The sequence below is a fragment of the Rousettus aegyptiacus genome, unplaced genomic scaffold, assembly GCF_014176215.1.
Source record: "Rousettus aegyptiacus isolate mRouAeg1 unplaced genomic scaffold, mRouAeg1.p scaffold_m13_p_12, whole genome shotgun sequence".
Lineage (NCBI taxonomy): Eukaryota > Metazoa > Chordata > Mammalia > Chiroptera > Pteropodidae > Rousettus > Rousettus aegyptiacus.
In genome coordinates, this window is record NW_023416287.1 from 21,749,750 (window position 1) to 21,777,264 (window position 27,515).

At 45.1% G+C, this 27,515-nt stretch overlaps 1 protein-coding gene across 4 annotated transcripts in view; it reads left to right on the top strand.

Annotated features, from left to right (window-relative positions):
- Window positions 1-5,983: 5,983 nt before the first annotated feature.
- SNPH (syntaphilin) overlaps window positions 5,984-27,515 on the top strand; it is a 37,880-nt gene continuing 16,348 nt past the window's right edge. For 2 of the 4 annotated variants that reach the window (XM_016148909.2, XM_016148910.2), the window contains exons 1-2: window positions 5,984-6,106; window positions 6,363-6,469. The gene's annotated coding sequence lies outside the window, so the exon portion shown is untranslated. Of the gene's footprint in view, window positions 6,107-6,362; window positions 6,470-6,510; window positions 7,884-27,515 lie in introns of those variants that run through there. The other 2 variants (XM_016148906.2, XM_016148907.2) reach the window with 2 other exon arrangements.

Consider the following 27,515-nt stretch of genomic DNA (forward strand, 5'->3'; position numbering starts at 1 on the left):
ATTTTTTATATTAAAATCATTGTTTTTCTTTTTTCTTAGTTGAAGTTTGTTAGGAAATTTTTATATAATGCTCCGTGGGCTCCAGAGTGTACTGTAAAATGAAGCCTATGATATTCTAAAATACTGTTGTGTCTAGAATTGTGCTATAAACTAAATTCCAAATGGCCTCTTTGAATGTATAACTATAAGATTTAAATATCAAATTGCCCTTTTAAATATTTCTTTTATTTTTTAAGTTAACATACAGAAAAATTGACTTTTTTGTTTTGGTGCACAGTTCTATTATTTTTAATACATACGTATATTCCTGTAACCGCCATAAGCAGGATACCAACAGTAACACCACCCCAAAAAACTCCCTTTTTAGTCACACCCTTCCCTCATTCTAATTCTTGGCAAAGACTCTTCTACATGACTATAGTTTTCTCTTTTTGAGAATGTCCTATAAATGGAGTCATATAGTATGTAACCTTTTGGAGGCTGGCTTCTTTCACTCAGTATGTCTTTGAGATTAATCTGATTTGTTGCATGTTATCAGTGGTTCTATCCTATTTATTGCTGAGTAGTATTCTGTTGTCTAGATATACCAGTTTATTTATCCATTTATCTCTTGAAGGACATCTAAGTTGTTTCCAGTTTTTGACAATTATAAACAGAGTTGCTGCATTTACCTGTGCACAGTTTTTGTGTGAATATAGTCTTTATTTCTCTAGAGTAAATATCTAGGAGTGAGATTGCTGGGTAATATGGTAAATGCATGTTTAACGTTATAAGAGATTACCAAATTATTTTCCAGAGTGGATGTACTTTTTTGCACTCCCACTAGCAATGTATGAGAGTTCCAATTGATATTTTGTTTACTTTATATTTTGAGATAATTGTAGGTTCTCATGCAGTTGTAAAAAAGTAATAGAAAGATCCTGTATACCCTTCAACCATTTTCCCCCAAAGGTAACATCTTACATAATTATAATACACATCACAGGAAATGGATGTTAATACAATGTACTCACTTTATTTGTATTTCACCAGTTTTACATGCACTTATTTGTGTGCATTTAGTTTTATACAATTATATGTAGCTTCATGTGACAGCCACCACATTCAAGAAACAGAACAGTTCCATCACAAGGATTGCTTGTGCTACCCTTTTGTAGCCACAGCCACCTCCCTTTCTACCCTCTTCCATAGTCCCTGACAACCACTAATTGTTCCCCAACGCTGTAATTTTGTCATTAATACAATTGACTTTTGTGAGTTAACTTTGAATCCTGTGACCTTGCTAACCTCACAAATTAGTTCTAGGAATTTGTTTTTTGTAGATTCCTTGGGATTTTCTACTCAATCATGTTGTCTGCAAATAGGGACAGTTTCATTTCCTTCTTTGCAGTCTGTTCCAAATCAAGGATAGCATTTACTCTTTAACCATGAAGTAAGATGTTAGTTATAGCTGGTTCGTGTGTGTGCGTGTGCGCACGCGCGCATGCACATACACATGTAATTTTTATCAGGTTGGGGATATTCCTTTCTATTCCTAGTTTGTTGAGAGGTTTGTGGTTTGTTTATTTGCTTTTTATCATGAATGTATATTGAATTTAGTTAACTGCTTTTTCTGAATTTATCGATTGAATCATGAGGTTTTTCTTCTTTAGACTATTAATATGGTGGATTACACCAATTGATTTTTGATTTTTTAACCCGTTTTGCATTTCCAGAAAAAATTCCAATTTGTCATGACGTATTATTTCTTTTATGTATCACTGGATTCAATTTTCTAATATATTTTAACAGCTTTATTGAGATAAAATTCACATAACATAAAATTCACCCTTTTTAACATACTCAATTCATGGTTTTTAATATAGTCACAGTGTTATACAATCATAAGCATTATCTAATTTTAGTACGTTTTCATCATCCCAAAAGAAACCTCACAGTCTTTAGCAATCACTCCTCATCTCCTCCCTTCCTACAACTCCTAGCAATCACTAATTCACTTTCTGTTTCTCATATAGTATATGGCCTTTTCTGCCTGGCTTTTTCTCACTTAGCATAATTTTGTTAAGGTTATCCATGTTTTAGAATGTATTTGTACTTCATTCTTTTAATGGCTAAATTGATATTCCATTATACATTTTGTTGATCAATTCATCAGTTGATAGACACATAGGTTATTTTCAACTTTTTGACAATTATGAACAATGTTGTTATGAACATTAGTGTTTCAGCTTTTGTGTATACATATTTTCATTTTTCTTGACTATATACCTAGGAGTAGAATTGCTGAGTTATCATGATACCATATCTCTATAATATAGAGATATCATATTATAATTCTATGTTTAACCTTTTGAGGAACTGTCACGTTGTTTCCCAAAGTAACTGCACCATTTTACATTTCCACCAGCAATATATGAGAGTTCCAATTTCTCTATACTCTTGCCAATACTTTGTTATTGTCACTTTTTTCAATTATAGCAATCCTAGTGAGTGCAAAGTGATATCTCGTTGTTTTGACTTGCACTTCCCTAATAACTAATGATGTTAAGCATCTTTTCATATGGATTGACTAATATTTTGTTTAGGATTTTTGCATCTGTGTTCATGAGGAATATTGGTCTGTATTTGTCTTTTACTCTCTTTTACTGGTTTTGGTACCAGGATAATATTGGTTTCATAAGATAACTTGGAAAGCATTTTCTCCCATTTTATTTTTCTGGAAGAGACTGCAGAATTGGTGTTATTTCTTCTTTAAATGTTTCGTAGAATTCACCCATGAAACCATCTGGATCTGGAGATTTATATTTTGGAAGGTTTTAAACTATAAATTCAATTTTTAAATAGTTGTAGGGCTGTTCAGTTACCTATTTCATTTGCCGTGAGTTTTGGTAGTTTGTGGTTTGCAAGGAATTGTTCCACTTAATCTAAACAGGTGATTATGTATATAAGGTTGTTTGGAGTATTCTCTTACCCTTTCAATGTCTGTAGGGTCTATAGTAATAACCCTTTTTTCATTCTAGATACTGTTAATTTATGTCTTCTCTCTTTTTTCTTTTCAGTAGTATTAGAGATTTTGTTTGAGAGATCCACAGTTACTCAAATAATTTTTCCCATGTAATTAGCACATCATTTTTCTCTGATTGCTTTTAAAAGCTTTTCTTTGTTTTTACTTTTCAATAGTAACTGAAAGTTATTATTTTTCTATATTATCTTTATTATTTAGTTTATCCTCTTTGGAATTCGCTAGAGAGCAGGAGCCAGGAGCCTTATTTACTCTGCTCTGTTTTGTTGCCTTTTTTCCATGATTGAACCCAAATCTGGAGTCAAATGGTGGGAGGACAGAAAGAGATGAAAAACAGCAGAGGCTCATCCTTTCTCAGGACCACAGCTGTTCTGATTGGAGAAGTTTCTCCTCAGAGTTTTAGGCACCTGTGTGTTCCTACTGTCACAGCCATCACTGCAGGATTGCTTAGAGGCTGGGTCATGAGATAATGGAGAAAAGACTAAAAAAGAAAAGAAAAATTATTTCCCCACTTACCCGGAGCATTAGGGTTCTCCTTTCCTTATTTTCAAGACAGAACTAGGGAGATTCTCTGGGAGCTCTCACTGTGTCAATTCCCCATTTCTGGAGTTTGGGCTGCCTTGAGACCAGACCAGGGGATACCAGAGGAAACGAAAAGGGTAAATTCACTAGTTTAGTGGTACATCAAATTCTGGCCTTCTTCCCCAACTTGTCTGCTAGCATTCTGTCTTCAGAGTTTTCACGTAGTTGCTCCATGCATTTTGTTCAGGTTTTATTGTGACATTCAATGTGAAGAGTGTGCTTAACCAGAGTTGGGACCAAAATTGCTTTGAAACTGAACAAATAGGAGTATTTCCCAATTAGTACAAAACAAAACAAAACAAAACTACTGATTTCTTTAGAATAGTTTTATGTTATGCTTAAAATTCTCATTTGTTGCAATTTATATTATAATTAAACACTGGTTCTCTTTGCAATCACATGCTTTATGATGCTGAGAAAAAAATTCTTTACTAGCTGAAACCATTCCAAATGAGAGTATTGTCGGTAGAGGTGCTCTCTAGCTTTGGGGAAGCTCCTTGTGGAGATTACTGGGAAATGTAGTCTCTAAGTACCAAGCGGTGGGGGGGGGGAGGGGGCGGGAAATGGGGGACAAAAAAATCTCTTTTTAATGAGGACCTCAGAAATTATCTCCTCATAAACAATAATTACATGGCTTCCTATCGTTTTGCTTTAAGTGTAAAGAAATCACTTATATAATTTAGGTGGGCCTTAGGGCAAATCAAACATTTCATCAATTAACTTGCTAATACAGCATCGGTTTTTTTAAACAGCGGAACTTATTTTATATGGCTTTTTCAACCATAGTTTCTTATCCTGCTACAACTGCTGTACCATTTTTTCCACAAAGTGTGATATAATGATGGTCATCTGATAGGAGAATTCAATGTAATTGAATAGAGGGGAAAATATAACCAATACCAAAAAAATTTATTGCAAAATTATAGGTATTGTTATAGAGTAATGGGTTTACCACAAATCAGAGCTACAGAAAAAGATTCAGCTTTGAAAAGTAACAGTTAATTTAAAATAATTATTTCTTTTTGTACTTTATAAATACTGTTTCTCACCAGGACAGTGTTGCAGGGTCATGATACAAAGTTGGTGAAGTCACTTTATAAATTCTTCTCTTGGAAAAGTCAGCTTAGGGTAGATAGTAGAGGGTACCAAATTCTGCCTTGCCAAGAGTAAACAGAAACTTAAAGACTTAAGAGTCTTAAGAGACCAGGATGGCATCTGGTCTAGTGTTATAGAGACTAGGGCCAGGTACAATGTGTGCTTGCTCTCTCACTCGCTCTGTCAATATTTATTGAGCACCTGATATGTATTAGGCACTATTCTAGGGACTAGGGATCTAGTAGAGGACAAAACAAAGTTCCTTCCCTCGTGGACCATACATTCTCGTGGGGATGATCATGACGGCTAACAAATAGTAAATATACAACACATCAACTGGTGGCGAAATACAGCAAAACTATGGCAGAGGGAGTGGGAGAGGAGGGAGTTATGGTTTTATGTAGGGTGGTCAAGGAAGTTCTCCCTGAAGCAGTGACATTTGAGCAAAGATGAGTGATGGTTTTGAGCAGAGGAATGACTGATCAGATAGTTAGGGCTGGTTAAGAAGGAGGTAGCACCTTCCTTCTGCACCCTGCTTCCCACACGTGAACTATATAAAAAACGGGTCCACAGAGTGAGTTAACATCTCTTGTGGAGAGATCTCTTGTTACATGACTAGAAGTAGGAGGGCTAGGCAGAGAATACAATTTTCTGGACTTTCCCCCCTTGATCTTCCCTTGTTTTCCCTGTGACAGTGATGGAAGACAGAGGGAAAAGGTGTTTCATGAACATTTACGTTAGGTTGTGATTGTTTAGCTTTCCACCTTTCCAATGATTCACCACCATTTTAACTTCAAAGAACAACACCTTCGTTTTCAGATATTTTAAATTCTTGCTATCATTTTTCTTAGTAGCCAAGTGCAGTTTGCATTAAACAACCCTGGTACTCAGAGATACTTGGTTTGGGGAGTGACAAATGTTCCTAAAGGAATTGGGTTCAAATTTCTGTTTAACGTAAGCCGACTGTGTGCCAGGAAGCGAGATTAGTAGCATCATCCGGCGTTAAGGACCAGAAAGCTGAGGCCCAAAGAGGTAAAGGGACTAGCCCAGGTTCACACAGCCTTTCAGTAGACCAACTCGCTTTCGGCGATGCCCTACCGCCCATCTCTAAGCACAGGCTGGTGTTTAGGTGGGAGGGGACGCCACTCTGCGCGCTCACGTCTCTGCTCCCACGCCCTCGGGAACAAGATGCCAACTATCTCTTTAAGAAGGAAAGTGAAGACCAGTCGCTTACGCAGCTGCCGGCGAGCCGCCGACTGGCTCATCCCTTCCATCCACCTCACTTTCCCCCCTCCCCTCCGGCAGCCCCAGCCCCGGCGAGCACCCAGTTAGCCTTCTCCAGCAGGGGCTCCGGAGAGCTGTTCGGCAGCCCCGGCAGGGCAGCCGAAGCCATGGAAGCCTCCGCAGGTAATGACAGGGACCCCGGGGACCTCCGGGCCCACCGCCCAGCCGCGCGGGCCTCGGCCCAGAGTGCCAAGTACGGGATGGGGGGAGGGGAGGCGCGGACAGCGAGGAGGAGCGGACGGAGCGCTCGGCAGGCAGCCTGACCCGCAGGCTTTCTGGCTGCGGCGGCCCAGCTGTCAGCGGCCGCGGGCTCGGCTGCCTGGGAGTCCCCGCCCGCGTTCACCCGCACCTGTCTGCCTTTTTCCCCCCACCACTGCAGGTTGCTGATCAGGGCCAGGCAGCTGCAGCAGCGACTGCAGAGGCGCTGCGCCAAGCCGGGGCGGAGTGGTGCGAGCCGGCGGGGCTGCGGAGGGCCAGTGGGCTCAGGTGAGGAGGCCGTGGCGAGCGGGGAGCGGGCCCTGCGCCGCACCGCGGCGGCGGGCGGGGGCCGTTCGCTGCGGTAGAATCCTCAGAGGGCAGCGGCCGACGAAGGGTTAACTGTGACTCATTCTTACCCTCCCTTCATTCCCCTAAATCCTTCTAATTGCACCCCCCACACCACCACTACCGCGTGTAATTCACAATTAGAGAGCTTATTGCAACAGGGAAGATGCCCAAGGTGGGCGATTAGGAGGTTTTTAGGGACCAGCCCATTCCTATTTGTCTTTCTCTTTCAGCATTTGGCAAACATTTAAGCTTTTTTTCTCATAGAGGAGCAAGGGTACCTGGGGGTGTGAGAATGATGGAACCCCACACCCAACCCAAGGTCAAGTGCCAGTGACTGCCTCTTTCCCATATTCACCCGAGAAGCATTGGGGCTCTGCAGTAGATATGGAAAAAATGTCCATAACCTCTAGAGTGGGAGATCTGAGTCTCAGTCTTCCTGAAGCTTCCATGGGATACATATGGTGCTTTCTCCTTCCACTCCTTAGCAGGGAACTGGGTTGTTTGGAACACCTACTAGCCGGAGAAGCCCCATATTCCCTTCCTCAGCCCTGCAGGTGAGGAGAGGCCTGGTTACACACTGCCTGTTTCCTCTGCCTTCTCTGCCCACCTGGTGGTGTGGGTTAAGCTGGAGTTGCTTCTCAGAAAAGGTGGTCTCTGCAGGTAGGATGGTGTAGGGAAAGTGCCAGAGATTGGGGTTCTAGTCCCTTAGTTTGCTAGTAGGCCACAGTAGCCATTTTAAAATTCTTTAGGCGTGGGTGTCTGTCTGCTCATCTGTTAAATGCAAGAGTTGGATTAGATGGTCTGTACAATTTTAATATGCCACTCAAGTAGCTCTTACATGTCAGGGGGACTGCTCTATTAAAGAAACCCAGAATTTAAACTTGAGTAGATGAAATCATTGGGATTTCCTCAGTTGATCTCTTTTAACTATGGGCTTCTCAAGTGAAACATTGACCTTGTGGGCCTCATGGAACTGGAGGCATCAGACAGTCCAATACTGGCATTCCTGTGCCAACACTACGGTGACCTTTGTCAAGTAACTTCCCTTCCCCAAGCTTCAGTTTCCTTATCTGTAAATATGGGAAGAAAGGTACATGTCTCAGAGGATATGAGGATTAAATGAGATGTATATGGTAACACCTAAAATCATGCCTAGACTTGGCACAAGGGTTCTCAGGGACTTGGGAAATAGACTGGAGAAAGAGAGGAGGGGTAGCTTCTTTGAGCTTTCTCTCCCCACTCCCCCACCCCTCCAGGCTCTTCCATATCCCTGCAGACGGCATCCCTGCCAGAGGATAATGAATGCTGGAGTGTGTTGGGCTGCCTGGCTGAGGGTCTAGGAAGCAACCAGGAGGTACAAACATTTCCACTGCAAGAGCCGTGACATCATTCTAGCAAATGATGGTCCCAAGGAGGTATATATAGCCCAGTACTGGGTTTGGAAAATCTAGGCATCTGAGGGCAGAGTGAGTCCCTAAGGAAACAGAAGCCTCAGAATCTTGTGTGCTTGCAGGGGGCAGGAACCAAGGCTTCCTGATTTTACCTGGTTCCCACTGCTGCTCCCTTGCCCTCTCTGGAGTCTCTCACTAGAATCTCCCTGAGATGAGGCAGTCAAATTTTTGGTGTCCATATATTCTATTCTTTATCTTCCCTCTTGCTCTCATTTTCAGCCTCAGATTTACCCTTTCTTGCTCTGATTTATTCCAGATACATTCTTCCTCTTGACAGCATGATAAAGAAGGCACCCCACAGGATGGGGCAGGGCATTTTGCTGCTGCATCATTTGGGCCAAAAGAAGTTGTGATGTCCCCACCTTCCCTAAATCCCCATTAGATTGGGAGCTTCTCCCAGCAGAGGCCCTGCCTTTCTCCTGAGTCTCCAACCTCTAGTCTGTGGCTAGGCACAAAGAAAGTCCTCAGTAAGTTTGAGCAAATTATATTTCTAAGCCAAGGTTAGGGAGAAACTACAGAAATGTGTTGATGGTATAGGTGAAATCACTTTGAAGTAAGGGCACTGTGCAGGTTGTTGGTTGTCGTTATTATTGCTTTTACTAATTCCGTTATTACTATTGTCAGTGGCCATTAGTGGTTTTACCTTGTCCTCAAGTCAGACTTGAGGGGCCTAGGTGTGCCTGGGAGAGTAGTGACATTGGCAAACAGATGATGCTAAGATGAACATGAAGGGAAGAGGATTTGAAAGAGAGTGATTCCAGCCACTTGCTGTGTTTGGGGGGAGGGGGACAGATAAGGAGAATCAAGTGGGACAAAAGGATGCTCAGTAAAAAATTCAGGAGACCCGGGTCCCAGGTTTCATTCCGCCACTGCCTCATGTGTGACCTTGGGCCAATCATGCATGCCTCCTCTCAAGATCTCTAGGTCTCTAGCTATAAAATGAGTGGGCTGGACTACATGATCCCTAAAGTCCCTTTCGGTTCTGACATTTTGTCAAGTGGATTTTGTTAAAGGAAAATAGGACAATTATTACTTTCAGTATCTTTTATGGAGTACCCAACCATTACTTATCTCAGGTAATCCTCATAACAAATTATACCTATTTGAAAGATGATGAGACTGAGGCATAGAGAGATCGATTTGCCTAAGATTGCACAGCTAGAAGTGGCCGAACTGTTACCTGACACCAGGTCTATCTGACTCGAAGGATCATGCTCTTGCAAAAGTTTTGCTGCCTTTTCATGCAGACTTGCTGTCACAGCTGTGAGTTGTGTGTGTGTTGCATGTGTGCGTAGGGGTTTAGAGAAGGGAAAGCTGTGAAGGATGTGTGACAAGAGATCAGGCCTTTCCCCAGAGTGATTACTGCAGGGGACTTGCTGGGTTGAAAAGTGTGTAAGTCAGTGCTGAAAAGTCTTCCTTTCACCATGAGCTCTGATTTGCTGGTGGGCAATGCGTACCCCTTTACCAAGGAGAATGGCCAGGAATGAATGACAATCATTCATTTTTTGAGCATTTCTTATGTGCCATGCTGTTTTACACAGGTTCACTTATTTATTTCTCAGACGATCCCATTATGTAGGCACTATCATTTACCCAGTTTATAAGTGAGAAAGCTAGGGTATAGAAGCAAAGAGTCTTGCCCGGAGTTACACAGCTAATGTGCTATAGAACCTGAGAAAGTTTAGCTGGGAGGCAAAAAGGTTTCTTTTAGTCTGAGCCTTCTCTCATTGATGGAGTAGCTTTGGGTAAACCAGTTCTAAATGTCAGTGTTCCCATTCCCCAGATGGACTGGATGCATCTACTGACTCGAATAAGGCCCAAATGCCACCTTGTCCCAGAATAGGAGTGGAGGGGATTCCTTGTCTAGCTAATTAATCAGCATTTGTTTATTATTTATTAACCAGGCCTTGGGATAAGTGCACAGGATACAGGAAAGAGTAAGAAAGAATTGATCTTTAGTTCGAGAAGCTCATAACTGACAGTGGGAGACAAATGTCTAAACGTGTAGGGATGATAAACCATCTAGGATCTGTGATAATACTGATATGGGGTATAATGGGACAGGGAAAGGGAGATGGTCTTTCCTACTCAGGGGTCAAGAAGCTTTAGAGAGATGATACTATTGCCATCTCCTTATTTTTGGCACTGAGTTTGTGCGTGGTGGTGGTGGTGGTGGTGATCATGATAAACGTTCTACTCAGCTTAGGACATTTCTGAACAGTTTTAAAGACTTGTTGGCTCTTGACCCCAGCAACCCAAAAAGTGGCCACAGAGGTTGAGGGGCCATTCCAGCTCACTCTGTGGCACAGTTCCAATGGAACTATTCATTTGTCCCAGGTGGGCCAGAACCTTTCCTGTCCTTAGAGGTTTTTAGAGGCAAGACTCTTAAATTCCTCTTAGAAAACCTGTCTAGTGCTTACAGCCATCCAGTAGGCTTCAGGAATTCTTTCTCATATCTGTTCTCAGCATTCCTTCTGTCAGGAGCACCTAATACCTGGAGGGGTGAAGGCATTTACCCAAGATTGCTCAGCAAAGCTGCGATCATAACTCTGGTCTAATGGGGATTGCATTTCTCAGCTGCATGCAGTCTTTCTACATCCAGGTCACAAGGGGACTGAGGTGCCATTTCTTCATTTGATGGGCAGCTCACACTGAGTGGAGGTTTGATGCAGGTGATATGAAGCTCAAGCTGAGGGTCCTTGGAGAGAAGGAGGCTTGTGTTCCCTAGGCTGCTTTGCATCTCTTAATAGACAGATATTTATGAAGTGTTTGTCACATGCTCGGCACTGTCCTCTGAGTAGAGGTGCTGAGTCAACCAAAAAGGGGTATCTGGGAAGCAGCCTGGTGCAGTGGAAAGAGCCAGCACTGAGGAGGAGGGAGACTCCCTGGGTGGCCCAAGGCGAGGCCCTTTGCTTTTCTACACCTGCAAGATGAGAGTCAGAGGTGGTGATTTCTAAGGGCTTTCAAAGCTCTGATTGGCTGACAATTCAGCAACTCTTTCTTCTGTTCTGTAACCACTTTAGTGGGTACAAGAGTGGATAGGATGCAGATAACTGTAACTTGAGGAAGAATGAGATAAATATAACAAGAGGCATGAACAAATGCTCTGTGGGTTTGCTGGAGGGAGAGGGCTTGGGAAAGGCTCAGTTCTAAAGCCACCTCTTCAAAGGTAGGATGAGATGCTGATAGAGGTGGTTTGGGTTTTTTGAACCAGGAGCAGCAGCAGAAGCATGCTGTCATTCTGGGACAGGAAGGCTGGATAGCAGAGCAGTGGTCCTCAGATTTAGATTTCAAAGATCAGTATATTTGGGAATCTATCCTAGGTCAGCCAGCTTTTTATTTTGCCAGATAAAGACATTCAAGAGATACGTAGAGTTCTGTCTACTATCACTATCATATCATTTTAACACCTCTAACCCCAAAGAAAAAAGGATATATATCATCGAGGGGGAAAAAAAAAGGTACTCCTTCAAATTGAATGCATTTTGCTTTATTAAAAACTCACTGCATTGTCCATATTTTGCTCATTTTGTCACAGAACAGTCTCTGGTGTTTGGCTCTGAAGTCAAGCTGCTTGGGTTCGAATCTTGACCAAGATACTTTTTCTCTCAGAGCCTCTGTTTCCTCTTCTGTAAAATGGATAAATGATACTATCTATCTTATAGGGTCATTAAAAGATGTGTATGACATAATACAGCATGTAAATAAAGCAAAGGACCTCAAACCTAGTTGTCTGCAGAAGCAGAACAGGTTGGGCCATTTGGGGATTTATAGCAAATGGCTGGCTTGAAAGAGACAGCTGCTAGCCTACACCCGCCATCCTGGCCGTGCAAGAACGTGGGCCCGATGTTGTCAGATCTTCTGGTTTATGAGACAGTGGTCCGGATGTTTGTTGGTGACATCTCTTGATTTTTTAAATGTGGTCAACTAGGCAACATTTTAAAATATACATTAAAATGCGTCTGTGGCAGGCCATCAGTCTGATGTAAAGTTCTAGATGCCAGGCACGTAGTGCTCAGTAGTTGTCGGCTGAGCATGAGTGCGGAGGAGAAACGAGGCTGGAGAGGTGCTCCTGGGCCAGCGCACGCTTCGTCTGCAAGGCTAGGTAACACGTTACTGTGGCAGCTTGAGAGCTTCTGCTTCTGCCCACCCCCTCCCCTTCCAGCTTCAAAGGCCCTGTTTGTATCCCTTCCCTTTAGCGGCACTGTCAAGATTGAGCCTCTAGGCCCCCAGACACCTCTGTGCCCCACTGAAGTTGGCACTAGCTGGGCCTCCCTACCTCAGGGTCTCTGGAAGCTTGGGCGGCAGCCCTCAGATGAGGGAACTTGGCCGATGGCCTGTGAGGCCTGACACAGAAGCCACCCTTGAGAGACAGGCATGAAGAGAGGCTCTGGCAGCTCCTCAGTGGCAAGGGCGGTTCCTGTTCTTTGGAAGCCATGCTGGCCTTGCAGCTGAGGTTCTGCCACCTTCTGCTTGGGTCGTGATGAGGTCCAGACAGTCAGCTGTCTGTCCATGTACAGCTCTGCCACACGACCACCTCAGAGCAAAAGTCGGGATCTGGTGATGGAGGAAGCCTAGAGCATTCTCAGAGAAGGACCTCGGAGGAGTTCCCAGCTAGGAGGGGGAGCCCCACTGACATGGTTTCAGGGCCTTCTGGGATTCAGACTAAAGCCACTCATGACAGGTTACATTTTTGTGGCTCCAGTTAATGAAATGTTGATCGAGCACCTACTGTGGTAGTGCTTTATCCTGGCCACTGTGGGGGAATGCAGAGCATTTACACCTGTTCATTCAACCAGTATGTATGGAGTGTCTGCTCTGGGGCAGACACCAAGATGTGGTCCCTACAGTCAGGGAGCTTTTTAGCCTGATAAATATATATGGATGGTGCTCACGGCCCGGTTCACAGAAACATTACTCATAGCTGCCGTTAGATTACGTGCCTTTGGAGTATTAGGTGCTAGTAATGTAGCACCTGTTTTAGAGAGTGGATATGGGGATTGAGTGAAGCAGTCAGCCCTGTGCCCACCACACAATGATGCTCAGTAAAAGGGTAGCTGCATTATTGTTAACTTGGAAAACTGGGCAGATCCAGAAGAAAGGCCAAGATGCAGATACATCAGAAAGAACAAGAAGCAAAATGATTCAAGCCCACTTAGTGTATGTTACCCTCACATTACAGAGGAGGACACTGAGGCTCAGAGAGGGGACATGGTTTGTTCAAGGTTACACAGCTGCTATGTAGCAGAGTCTGCACTTAAATGCTTGGCATCGAAGCTGTATTCTTCTAAGCCACATTGCTTCTAAATAAGTGATTAATGAACAAAATAATAAAACCACCACATACGACCGGTGAGGCACAGTGCTACCTGGTGAGGTAGGGACTTTTTACAGTTGAGGAAACCACGACTGTTAGAAAGAAGAAACTGGCCGGAGTTGTATATGAAATGGTGGGGTCAGGTCACCAACCCAGGTATATGGGACGAGGCTTCCCACGCTGTTGGGACAGAATAGTAGTCTTCAGGGCTTAAAGGTAATTATCTGCAGATACTCAAAGTACAATCACAGGAAAGACCCAGGCTTTCGCATGCCCTGAGAGGCAGACCCCAGATAAGCACTTACAAGTGCCATCCAGGGAGGCGAATTTTGGCTGAGTTCCAAGAAGAACATTCTAAACTGAAAAACCATCTAACAATGAAACAGTATGTGTTGAAAGCTAGCTCCTCATCTTTGGGCTATTCACATAGGTCCAGACATTTTAGAAGGAATTTTTGCAATGGGATGGAGTTCGGAATGACTGTACTTGACAGTCCTTCAATCCAGAGGACCTGGAATTCTAGTAGGACTGGTCACAGGTGATACAAGCAGTGGGTGCCGCTGGCATTCCAAGGTGGAAGAATAACTATAGGCTATCTGGGAAGACTTCCTGGAGGAGGAAGAACGAGCACAGAATCTAAAGGGTTGGCAGAATAAGAACTGGGGAAATGGAGAGGAGTGGGACTGTGTAAGGTAAACAAGTTCTGGAGCAGTGAGCTCACCAACATGGTTGGTGGCCCTCAGCAAAGGGCACTCCCCAGTTCTCTTGGGCTTTTTAAATGGTGGAAATGGAGACACAGTGAATCCTGGGTCTTTCCTAAAGCCTCATAAGGAGGCCAGTTTGATAAACACTTCTACCTCTTACCTCCCAGCCAACCCCTCCTCTCTTTATTGTACCACTCACCTCCCTCCCATCCTCCCTTTCAGAAGTGGGAGACTTTGGACATTGAGTCCAACTGGGAGAGAGTCATGCCAAGCTTAGGCTTTGCAGTGAAATGAAAGCTATGGGGCAGCCATGGGGTATCCAACTGAGGCCCTCTTCCTCTTTGGGGCACAGAGCCAGAGAGGCAGGAGCCTCAGCTCCTTCCACTGAAGCATCCTGAGCCTCCTAGGAGCTACTTGCTGCTCAGGGTGAGCACCGGCTTCATTTGGGCCTGGCTCATCTCCAGTTCTGCTGCAAACTAGCCCAGGGCCTCAGACAAATTGCCTTACCCCCGGGCCATGTTCTCATCTACCAAAGAGGGATCAATTGTTCCTGCCTGAAAGGAAGTGGGATGGTCTGCGGACATCCTCTGTTTGGAAGGGCCTTGTATAAAGCAGCCATGGCCCTCCTCTCTATGGTCCTCAGGTGCTTCTCTGCCCCTCTGAGACCCAGTTCTTGTCCAGGTTAATGATAACAGCTACACTACATATCAGGAGCAGGGATGTGTGACCTTATAGTACCCTCCTACCACTTTTGAGGAAAATATTATAGAAGAGAAAATTGAGTCACAGGGAATTTAAGCAAGTTGTCCAAGTTCTCACAGCTGTTATGTGTAGCTGAGCTACCAAATATCTGATACCACTTTCTGTCCACATTCTCCCCTTTTTCTCTCTTTGCCTTCTTGTTTTTTCTCTTTATGTTCTCTGAGGCCTGTGAATGCCCATTCCTCCCTCCTCAGCCCTTAGCTGGACTCTTAAGAGCAAGCTTAGCAACCCTGGGCCTGGTTGGAGCGAGCTGGCCTAAGAACTATACAGAAGGGCATTTTAAAGCTTTGTTACTTCAGAAATGTCTCTAGGGGACCCTTGGATGCATTCTACCCCAGGTCTGCAGTATTCCATCCACAGGTCATTCTTTTCCACCTCAATTACTTGGACTTGCCCCGTTCCCTCTGCCTGAAATTGTTTTGCTACCACTACTGCTATCTCCCCATGTTCCTGTCTCAAAGCCTAGATCAAATGCCATCTTTCAGGAGTCCCTCTTCTGACTTCCACAGCTCCTTCACAGAGCCAGGGCTCTTAGTCACCATGCCAAGCTCTGTGCTCTCAGAGAATGGAGAATACCTGACCTCTCCACACCCTCCTATTCCATGTCCTGCAAAGACCAGGCCATGCTGGATGGTAACTGGGCCCCAGATTGGAGCTGTAGGACAACTTGAGCCAACTCCCTGTTTTGTGGCTTCCTTCTGGAAAGCCCTTCTCCACCCCTGCAGGAAGGGGCTCCTCACTCTGAGAGCTCCGTGCCAGGGAGAGGATGAGCCTCAGGATTCAGTAGGACTGGCAGGAGACAGAATCCCAGAGGCCAACATCCAGATGAAGAAGACTGGGATGTGAGCCCTTCTCCCTGCTCTCTGAGTGGTTGAGAACTGAGAGCACAGACTTTGGAGTTGAACACACTAGGACTGCCATCTCAGTCTCTACCATAGACTTACTTTGTGACCATGGGCAAGTCACCTGATTTCCTGACCCTTTGTATCCTCAGTGATAAAAACAGGCATCATAATCCCAGCCTCATAGGAGCAAAGCCAGCATGACAATTAAGCTAGATTAGAGATTTCACATGTGTAAAACCCCCTGCACAGACTTTGACACACAGTAGGCGCTTAATAAATGCCAGTACCGTTCCATCCATAGTTAGAAAGAAAGAACTTTATAATGCCTCTAGTCTTCCAAAGATCCAATGCCTCTTCAGTCGGTAGTGAGCACCCTTCTCACGGGAGGTATTCAAACTGGGCCTGAGTGACTGCAAAACAGGAATGTTATTCAGAGAAATGGAGCTTCAAACAAATGGATGTTGGGCTTTGAAACCTTCAGATTCTTTCCTGTCCTAAATTCCTTTGATTCTGTGAAGACTTGACTCAGATCTCATTAATCAATTATTAGAAATCAGTTGGGGTTCGGCTTGGATGTCTGTTTAGCACAGATGAAAGAATTCTACTGGAGTTGTGTGCTAATTGAAAGCTTTCTCCCAAGAGATGTCAAGGCTAGAAACAAAATCGGGTCCAAGAAGAGCTCTAATAGATCTCGTGAAGGGAGCCTGACTGAGAGTGTTTGGCATGTGGCTAAGTTCAGGTGAAATTTTGGGAAGGTGACACCATACCTGATAGAACGAACTTTCTAGGGCATGAACTGTGTTTGATTTACCTCTGAACCCCTAGTGCCCAGCGCGAGCCAGGCACACAGGAAAAATAAAACGAGCAAATGAAAAGTAGCCTCTGTGTCCCTAGCAGATAGAAGCCTGGGCCGAGAAATTCTTAGAGAGCCCCCAGAGGCCAGCTGGCAGTTTCGTAAGTGTGCGCGCGTGCGCGCGCGCCTGGCTTCCTGAGAAAGACTCGTCCTGGTGCTGCTGCTCCTTCTCTGTCTCTCCCCTCCCTTCTTCCAGCTTTATTGAACTATAGTCAGCATGCAACAAGCTGCACATATTTAAAGTGTACAGTGGGTAAGTTTTGACATAGTGTATAACCCATGAAACCATCACAGGGAGCTTGAGTCCCTCCCTGAGATCCCATGGGGTGTAGTGTCAGAGCCTGCATAGACTAGAGCCTCTAACCCTAGATTAAGCAGGCCCATGGCTGGGTGCCTTGATTCTTTTATTCCTGTGACCCTAGCAGATTAGGTAACTTTTGCGAGCTTCTCTCACCTTGTCTGTGAGATGGGCACGGCAGCGCCTTCCCGTGGGTGAGAGGCCGGAGCAGAGCTCTCTAGCCAACCACCTCAACTTCAAGGACGAATAGTGCGTGTCAGCACGACCTATTGCCATCAAAAGGCCTTTGGGAGGCAGAAGAAGGGGAGCCACTTTCTATTAAGGAAGGTTTGTCGAGCTCCACACTGGGCTGGGTCTGGGAACGCGCCAGCTGGAGCAGAGCTGGGCAACATTTTCTACTTTGCTCCAGGCTGTGCGGAGCCTGGTTAGGGGCATCGTCTCTTCTGCCAGAGCCCTTCACAGCTCACCAGCAGCACACCTGCTGCTTAAGCCAAATGCCTGTGTATGTGGGGAAACCCTCAAAACATGAGACTTGGGTCCACAGGGGGAGACGTGTGTAAACAGCTTGTGTTCTGTTGGTGTAAGGAGTGCTCCAGAAGGGTCACGTGCAGTTGGGCCGCCATGGAGGGAGCCATGAACTCTGTCTTCTATGAAGCTGTGCACAGGCGTCCATGCTTGAGTTGCAGCTGCGAGATAAGTAGGTGGAAAGAGCTCGGAAGGGCTTTCTAGTCAGAAGGCACCGCGTAGGCAAAAACATGGTGAGTCCACAAAGGGAGCTCAGTGAAGATGGTTGGGAAGAAGATGTCATGGGAGACAAAGCGGACAAGGAAGGCAGAGGTCAGGTTGTCACAACAGCTCTGTGAGGTGGGGGGTGTTATCTCCATTTTATAGATGAAGACATTGAGGTAACAAAAGACCAAGAGCGAGTGCCCTTAGGCCTGTGGGTGGGTCAGTGGCAGAGCTGTGTCCTGGCCCCCACCGCTGTACTCGCTCTCCTGTGTCCCAGGAGAGATGGACGGTGGTTCTCTCTCGGGGCCTCTTTTCCTGGTCCCTGGATAGGATGTGGGTTCTCAGGACTCCCAGATCATCTGGGGCCACCTGACGTCCTTCAGCAGGTGTTTGCTAGGCCTCAGTTCTCAATCCAGCCCTTTCCTGGCACCAGGGAAGACTCTGAGCTGCTGAAGGCATGGTGCCCACCTCTCCTGTGGCCCTTGCAGGCTAAACGACAATTAGCCAGATTCTCAAGCCCAGGTGTTTCTGCCCAGAGCTCACAGGCCAGAACTGCCGCTGCCACTCTGGGTACTTGTGTGTTTTAAGCTGGCTGTATTGCCACACTTGAACAAAAATGGGGTTCCGTTATTAAGGGAGAAGGGTAGACTGACCATTGAGTGAGTGGTGATTTGTGTCCATCACCCCTGACCTACCCAGAGGCCTGGGCACCATCACGATTCTTCCCTTTCCCATGTTCCCCACAGCCCAACTCTTTGGGACCTGGAAGAGTCTATGTCCTAAATTTTTCTCGAATCTATCTTTGCTTCTCTCATTTCCTCTGCTCCCATCTTAGCTCTCCGGGTGCTTCTCATCTCTTCTCAGTCCATTCTCAGCAGAGCTGATACAGGGTTATCTTCTATAATGTGAACCTGGCCTCGTCATTCCTCTGCCCAGAACTTTTTCCTGTAGGCTCAAATGGCACTCCCCCAGCACCCAGCCTTCCTCCCTACTTTCGCTCTACCCCCCATGTTGTCTGGTCTGGCAGCACCCAGCCCCCTGTCGTCCTCCTCCTTTCCCTGCCGTGAATCTGGAGCGTTCTTCTGTTGACAGCTCTGCAGTCCATCCTTCAGAACCCTGCTCAAGGGAACCTCCTCCTGAGTTCTGTAGAGATTCACTCCTTCCTCTGCCCAACCCCTCCCTGACCTATGCTTCAGTTACCCGGAGGACCCAGTGTGATAGATACTTGGTAAATATTGACTGAAATGGCCCTGCCAGAGCTGCCACACGGATAAGAAGTGCTGTAATTAAGAGAGGGGAAAAAGCTTTGGGGGACTTGGTTTCAAGCTTGGAGCTAGGCCGCTTTAGAGCCAGGTCTCTCCAAGAGGCCTCAGTTTCCCCATTTGCCACAAGTCCAAAGGGACACGAAAAGATCACCTTGGATAATTCCTGTGCTTGAGCTTGAACTCTTGCCTTTTAGGAGGCAAGGCTAAGTGTCCATGTTTTCATCGAGTGGAAACACAGCTTATGCACATATGTTATGTACCAGTCAACTGGCAACTCAGCTCTTTAGGAAAGCAGTTTGGTAGCATCTTCATACTTTTTGACCCTATAGATCTACCGGGGACCCATCCTAAGGAAATAGTTCTAAATAAAAAAAATAATAACTATGCATCAAAATATCTGTTATAGCATTCTTTGTGATAGGGAGAAAGTCTAAATGTTCATTGGAGGGCCGATGTTAACTTAACTGTGATGAATGGATTCATGAAATGCAATATTATGCAGCCCATAAAATACTTTTCATAAAGAATATGCTATATTATGGGCAATTCTTAAACCAAGTTAAATTTTTTAAAAGATATAAAGTTGCATATATGCCAATAATTATATAAAACTAACAACCCTTCCCCCAAAAAAGTTTTGTCTATGCTTAGAAGAAAACTAGAAGGGGAAGCAATAAATTTAAGCAGTGGTGTATCTTTGAGTTACAAAACTGGAGTTTTTTTTTTCTTTAAATGGTGTGTGCTACTTCAGGTTATAATAACTACTTCCATAAATATATTTAACGCTTAAAAAAATACCCAGTCAGAGCTAAGGGAGCCTGTTTTAATTCATGACTTGCTTGGGATGAATTATTCACTTCTCTCTGGGCCTTGGTTTATAAAATATGGTAGAGAAGCTAATGTTCATTGGGTAGTGCGTACCAGGCTTTCCACGTACATTATCTAATTAAATCTTCACAATTGAAACACTGTCTTTCAGATGAAGTTCATGGTCAGTCTGCTTAGAACTAGGTTTCCAGCTGTTTCCTGCCCTGGTACAAAGCCCCTGCTCTGCACGCCACCCCAGTGCCCCTTATGATTATGCAGATCTATGCCTGCTCAGGGGAAAAGGCCTGTGGGAGGGACACCTGAGAGCAGTGTGTCAACAGAGCCCATGCAGGAGTTTATCTTACAGGGTGGGGGAGGTCAGTGTTTGCCAGCGGATGGGAAGAAGAGAGCTTTTTGCCGACCGAAGCCAGAGCTGGGTGCTCTCTGCTATACCTCTTCAGCCTGGCAGCCTTTTCCTGAAGAGAATGTCCCCTAGAGCCCAAGTCCCCCATTCTCTGTTACCAGGCTCCTTGTACATCCCAGCACCCTGGATTTAGAGCTAGAAGCCTATAGCTTGAGTCCCAGCTTGACCGCTGATTTGCCACTCATCCCTAGCCTCAGGCTCTCTCCCTATAAAATGGAATTCACTAGACTAGAGATTCCAAACTCCAATATTAGGCAGCTGACAAAACAGCCCAGGTGTAAAAGCAAGAGTGCAGGTGAAGACTCTGGTGAAAAGGAGCCACTTCTCACCCCATCATTGTCACACAGGAATGCAGACACAGAGCTGCAGGATCTTTTGGGTTGTTTAGGATAAGTTAGAAATCTGGGTTTATTAGAATATGAAATCTCTTAATTTATGAATGTTAACTGAAATGAATACACACACACACATACACATGCAGGCCAAAGGAAAGTGATCTACAGGCATGGTAGGGCCTTTGAGCTGCCAATTTGGGACCTCTAGAGTTGCCTGCCTCTAAGTACCTTCTGGCTTTGACCTGTGGTTCCTGGACTCCTGATCTACAAACGCTGTTGGAGATTGCACTGGGCAGAATGAGGCTCAGGCCTGCCAGAGCAGGAAGGTTAGTCTGCTAAGGAAGAGGAGGAGGCCCTAAGTTTGGCTCTTGTACACACCCTAGGCAAATACAGAGGCTTTCAAAGGTTCTCTCCTCTGCCTGCCAGAAGCCATATCCCAGCTGTGGCTTGTGGCTTATGGCTTGTTGTACGCTAGGCGCTATGATTAGCAGCTTGACTGGTACAACTTGTCTTTACGGTCATGACAATGATTAACCTCACATACTGATTAACCTCACATACGTATAAGGAAATTGGCCCTTAGTGCGACTGGCCTGAAGCACATTACTCCCTGCTGTGCTGAGATTTGAATCCAGAAGCATCTGACTCTAAACATCTACCCGCTGAGTTCTTGCATAAGTCCATCTATGCCCCCAGAGCAGACTGCTGATGCTGGCGCTAATGGCAGTGTTTAGTACATAGTGCAGAGAACACACAGGGGAATGCGATTACATGTGCACACTTGTGCATAAACACAACTAGACTTTGTGTGTGCAAATCTGTGCCTGGATAGCTGCGCTCAGTACAGTTGATTCTCGTTATTTCTAATAGTTATATTCTATAAAGCTGCTGCAAACCCTGAATTACTGAACCATCACTCCTGAGGGAAAATACAGGGCTAGGTTCCTGTGAGCCTGTGGTCACAACAGTTTCATCAACTGATCAATACATAACCTTGTTTTGTGTATGTTTCTGTTTAAAGACACCGTCTTTAATATATATCGTTGATCCATTCACACTGAACTCATGCCAATAGCACTAGAATTCATACCTGAATGAAGCTCATCTGACTCACGTATTTTCTCCGTAAGGCACCTGTGCATAGGAACACTAAACAGCACTTTGCACTACACTTGTGGGCCATTTTAAACAGCAAAACCAAGAAAAAGCACAGAAATGTTATAAACATGGCACTTAATAGACCACAAAAAGGACGCTTGTTTACCAGATAAGAAATGAAACCAGAAGACTGCCTTGCTCCACATTGGCTGAGAAATGTGGGCATTAGGCAACTCAAATTTTTTTCTGCTCAGCTGTCTCATTTCCAAGAAGGACTGCGCAAGAATTGCAATTACTGATTGGGGTTACAAATAAGTTTTAGCGAGTAGGTGAATTTGCAAATACAGAATCTGCAAATGAGGATCAACAGTAACTATGTATCCTTCGTCTTTCTCTGAGGGCTGTTGTGAAGATTTGGGGTTATTAACACAACTGATTGGATTTTCTGAGTGTGGGGACGTCATTCGGCATCAGGTGTGAGTTCCCCTCTCAGCGTTACCACCTCCTTGCCACAAATCTTCATCCAAGTTCGCTGGCCTCTGGAGCCCGAGCTTCTTTGGCGGTAGAATGGAGAGAACACCCTTTAATCTATGTGGGCAATGTAAGGGTTAATTGAAAAATGAGATGAGGAGTACCCCAGACAGTGCCTGGCAAGATGCTGATTAGATGGCAGCTTTAAAACTGTGCTGCTTTCATGATTTCCCTTAAGATGCAGTTATTAAGAGTTTGGCACTCAAGACCCTGCTAGATACTGAAGATTCAATCTAGTAGGAGAAACAGGCATACCTAAATAGGATAATGTGTGTTTAAAAAAAAAACAAAAACAAAAAACAAACAAACAAAAAAACCAGACTATAATAATATAAAGTACCACAGAGATTTTTTTGCCCCTTTTTTGATTTGCTAAGCTTATACTTGGATCATGACATCAATGAATGTAGACCTACATATTCATTCAGCAAATATTTATTGAAGGCCTGTGATATCCTAGGCACTGGTCCGGGTGCTGAGAATGAAATAAAGAACAAAGTAGGCAAATATCCTTACCTTTCTGGAGCTTATATATATATATTCTGTTGCTTAATAGACATTGATCGATTCGTGCATGTGTATGTGTGTTTTGTTTTTTGCCGGTAGACCTAAGTAGGTATGAATGATTCTGTAGTCAAGGACCCCTGAGATACAAACTATTCTAATATTTCAGATTAGGATTCAGGAGAGGGATAAAGATGTAATACATATGAAGACTATTAAGAATAAGAGTATACGTAGGTGAATAAATAATGACTATGCATATGGAGTGCTTTCCCTGCACCAGGTCCACACTAGGCGTTTGGCAGCACATTGTTGCCGATCACGAACGTGCTCGTGCCCCACTGTACTGAGCCCCATCTTACAGATGAGACTGAGGCTTGGCGAAGTGAGGCGGCGTTCCCACTGTCACGGAGTTGGCGGGTGGTGGAGTTTGGAATTCAAATCCAAACCCAAAGTCATGGTTTCTCTCTTTAGGCTGGCCGACAAAGGGGAAAATCTCATTGTGAGACGATGATTTTTTAAATAGGACATAGATATTTGCAAAATGTCCTTTGTAAAGTATTTTTAAATGTTCACGTTAGTTTAATTAAGGTATGGAGCAGCTTCTTCAGAGAGGATAGACTTATTGAGAGAGGGATTTATAATTACCCACCCCTTGCCAGCCAGCATGAGCTGTTCTGGGCCCTGTCGAAGGCTCTGGATCTTGGTGAAGGTGAAAGAATTCAGCTCGATGTGGAAAATGCCATTGGAAATCATCTGGACAGGAATCAGCTGTTGAGGATGGCAGGAAAGCTGGCAGCTGGAGAGAGAGAGGATCTGGGAGGAGAGATGAAGGATGCTGACATGGGATCGGCATGGCTCCTGGGCTAAAACAGGAACAGTTGGGTGAGCTGGCTTAGTATCTCCTCTTAGAGCCCCCAGGAGCCTCAGAGAGGTAGATGAGAGTTGGCTTCCAACAGGAGCAATGTGCTCAGAGTGGCTAATGAGACTGGAATCAGCTGGCTTTCAGCCCTGTGTCCCTGCTCCCATAGCTCACGCTGTGGCCTTTGGCAAGTCCTCTGTTTTCTGCTTAGAAAATGTGGCAGTTGAACTAGATTGCCATGAAATGACAATCTTCAGTATCTAGCAGGGTCTTGAGAGACACAGAGAGAATAAATATGGATATGAATGAGAGAGAGAATGAGAGACTATGATTAAGAGTGAGTTTATGTGGTTCCCTGTTTTGGATTCCTAGGAAGATGGAAGCTCCCTGATTTCAGGTTGACTCGAGCTATCTCCATGGAAAGGCACAGTGATCCCAAGCAGTTCGGATGACATCGCCACATCGCCTTTGCCCTTTGGTCCTTGTGTTCCACGAGTCCTCTCATGCCAGTGAAGCATAGCACGCATAGGGTGACTTGGGTGAGCTCTGAGGGCACCATCTTTCCTCTGTATTAGGATCCTCCTTGCAAATTCCCAACGGACAGTCCTCTTCCTTTACAGGAAATCTCAAGCAAAAATGTTTCCTTTAGCATTTATTTTAGGGAGGTCTTTATTTCTCCTAAAGAATCAATCTGCTTCCTGCTCTCCCTTAACCATGAGAACAAAAAGACTGGGCATGATTTCTTTTTTTGCATCAGTGAGCAGGAAGCTCAAAGTCAAACCTGAATCTTGTCGTTGCTGCCATGATTGTGTTTGTGGTCAGGCTGTGGTATTCCCTTCTTCTAGGGCCTTGGTTTTGATGTATATTTTACTAAATGTCACTTGTGAGTTGCCTTAAAGTTGGTGGAACTTCTGGCTTATCACTAGGCTTTCCTTGCTTGACTTCTTTACTCAAAAAGCTACCCTTTATTTTGATCTGACTGAACTTTCGTCTGGATTTAAATGCAAGCGAGGATGGAGGCTGTGGTGCAGAAGTCTCCTCACTAGAGTCAGGAGTCACGCTCCCAGCCCAGGCTCTCCCCTCCATTTCTGGACAGTCTCATCAAATCACATGCTCTTTCTGGGTTTCAGTTTCTCATAAAGTGATTGGCTGTGACAAAGTTACCTAAGATCCTTTTCATCGTAGAATTCTGAGAGTGTGTTAGCCCCTATTCGTACTTGGGATAAATGCAGTCAAGGCACTGACTCAAGGATCCTAAGAACCAAGACAGAGATCTGGAAAAAAGGGAGAATCCGTAGAGATGGAGGCCCCATCTTCTTCCCCTTCCTGTGATGCTTTGGAGCTGGAAACTTGGGAGGAGGAGGCAGGGAGAGGAGCTGGGTTGAGGCCTGACAGCTATATCAGCCAGGAAGCCCAGGGAAGCATATGCTGTGGCCAAGGTTGCTAAAGGGCCTCCATCTGCCAGGAGCCACTTGCCAGGCAGCCACTGTTCTGGGGCTAACCCCACAGCACCTCTGTTTCCCACGCCTCCCCATGGCTGTCTGCAGCTGGATGGTGCAGGGATGGAAATCAGGAGCCTCCTCGCTGCCCCTCCCCATATGGGAGGCCTGCGACACATTGCCCTGGAGAACCACCCTAGGGCCCTGTTGGGGTAAAGCAAAGACTATCTCTGAGAAATGGAAAAGAGAGAATCCCTTCAACAGATGGTGGTATTATTAGCAAGAAACATTCAGTCCTCCAGTTGTCCAAGAACTTCCCCCATTCCCCCATTTATTGCCTTGGCTGGATCCTGAAGACAGGCAGGGTCAGGAGGGTGCATTCCCACGGAATGCACAAGGCAGCTGAGACTCAAAGAGGTCAAGGGCCTAAGGTCACCGAGCCATATGATGTGGCTCGGGGGAGCTGAGGGTCTCTCAGTGGTGGGCTTGCACAGCACCTGGGCTAATGAGCAGGATGCAGCAGCTTAGTGAAAGGGTTGAAAACAGTGGTCCTCAGGGTGAGGGCTTCTCCTTTGCCCACATGGCTGACTCGTGGAGGAACAGGGAGAGATGTACACTGCTTAGAGGGAAGACATGAAAAATTCCTTTTAATAATCTTCCTTGCCCTGCTTGCCCAAAATGTAAGGATGTAACCCCCTAATCTCACCATGGTCTGAGAGGTTCCAGGGAAAGTAGATTTTTCCTCTTTTATGCAGCATAATGATATGTGTCCCGGAGCTCCGTATCATGAGACCTTCATGATGCAGTAGAAATGCAGGTGCTCATGACCCAGAAGTCCAAGGTGCAGCCTTGAATGATGTTGCAGCCTCTGCAGCTTCAGGTTTCCCATGTGCAAGATGGAATAGTCTCCACCGGCCCTTCCTACACAGAGAACTTGTGGGGATCACATGAGGTGTGGACTTGCAAAACCTACAAAAGAGGCAGCTCCTGACCCAGAATCAGGAGCACCAGGGGACAGTCCTGGGGCCCGGCTTCCTGAAGCCAGGCAGAGGGAGGGGGCTGGTTCTGTTGCCGTTCCCTTCTCCTTCCTGGACCATACCTGTCCTTTTACAACTGTTCATTTAAAACATATAGTTTTTAAATTTGTTCCTTATTGAGATATAATTCACATACTATAAAATTCACTGTTTTAAAATGCACAATTCAAGGGTTTTTAGTATAACCACAAAGTCATGTATCCATCAGCACTATCTAATTCCAAAACATTTTGTCAACTCGAAAAGAAACCTCCTACCCATTAACAGCCATTTCCTATTCCTCCTTCCTCTTGCCCTTGGCAACCATCAATCTGCTTTCTATCTCTATGGGTTTCTCTTTCTTGGATGTTTCACATAAATGGAATCATATAACATGTAGCCTTTTATCTCTGGCTTCTTTCATTTAGCAAAATATTATCAAGGTTCATCCATGTGGCAGCATGTGTCCGTATTTCATTATTTTTTTACAGCTAAATGATATTCCATTTTATGTATATACCGCATTCGTTTATCCATTCATTTGTTGGACATTTGGGTCATTTCTCCTTTTGGCTATCATGACTAGTGCTGCTATGAACAGTCCTATACAAGTTTTTGTCTGAACACCTACTTTCTGTTCCTGGGGGTATATGCCCACGAGTGGAATTACAAGGTCATATGGTAATTCCGTGTTAAACTTTTTGAGGAACTGCCAGACTGGTTTCCACAGCAGCTACACCATTTTCCATCCTCACCAGCGATGCAGGAAGGTTCCAGTTTCTCCACACTCTCACCTATGCTTGTTTTTGCCCATTTTTTAAAAAAATTATTACAGCCATCATAGTAGATGTGAAGTAGTATCTTATTTTTGGAAATACAGATTTTTAACCTGAAACGCCCTTTTTAAAAAGTAGTCTTACTTCAGACCGTCCATATGTAGAACAGATGCAGGAGGAGCCTCTTCAGGTGCATGGAGGAGGCCCACCCCTCAACAGTCCCGCAGGCGAGTTCCCTTGGTGGTTTGAAGACCTCTGGGCTTGATGCCCTCCAGGCCCTGGAGTGTCATTCTGACCACCAGAGACTTCCTGTGTGGCAGCCGCCTCAGCCCACAGTCCCATCTTGGTTGCCTTGGGAAGCCAGGCAGCATTTGGCCCAAGTGTGGGTCTGCCCTGCCACTGTACTGGGGACGCCACAGTGAGAAGTAGTCTAGTGGTTCCCATCTATGGTTCCAGCCCTGAGGGCAGCGTGGGCAGGACACAGGAAGCAAGGTAGACACATGCCACCACTGTCTCCCTTCCCAATCCGGGAAGAAAGGTCTTGGGTTTTCCTGATAGTACAGAGGAACATGGTGGCTGATGAGGTTATGAAGCCAGTGCAAGGCTGACTGAACTCCTCGGCCGTGAATAACCCTCATAGCACTAATCCCCTGAGATCCAGAGTGCGGCTGCTGGAACACTCCCAGGCCCGTCTGCCATCTCCCGCTTCTCTCCACATTAGCGTTCTAGGAGAACCAGGCGCTCTGAGGTTTGACAGGCAGAATGTTCTGCCTTCTAGTGTCACCTTGGCAGAAAGAATCCCCACTCCTCCCAAGTTCTGTGCTGTTGGTTGCAATGCTCTGCTTCCCACAGCTATCAAGAGGCTTGAGTCATCAGACACAGATTGTTCTGTTCCTTTGGATGGATTTTAGGATAGCTTTCTTCTTTTATTGATGGCTAATTCTTTGGAAAAAAAAAAGATAATTTATGG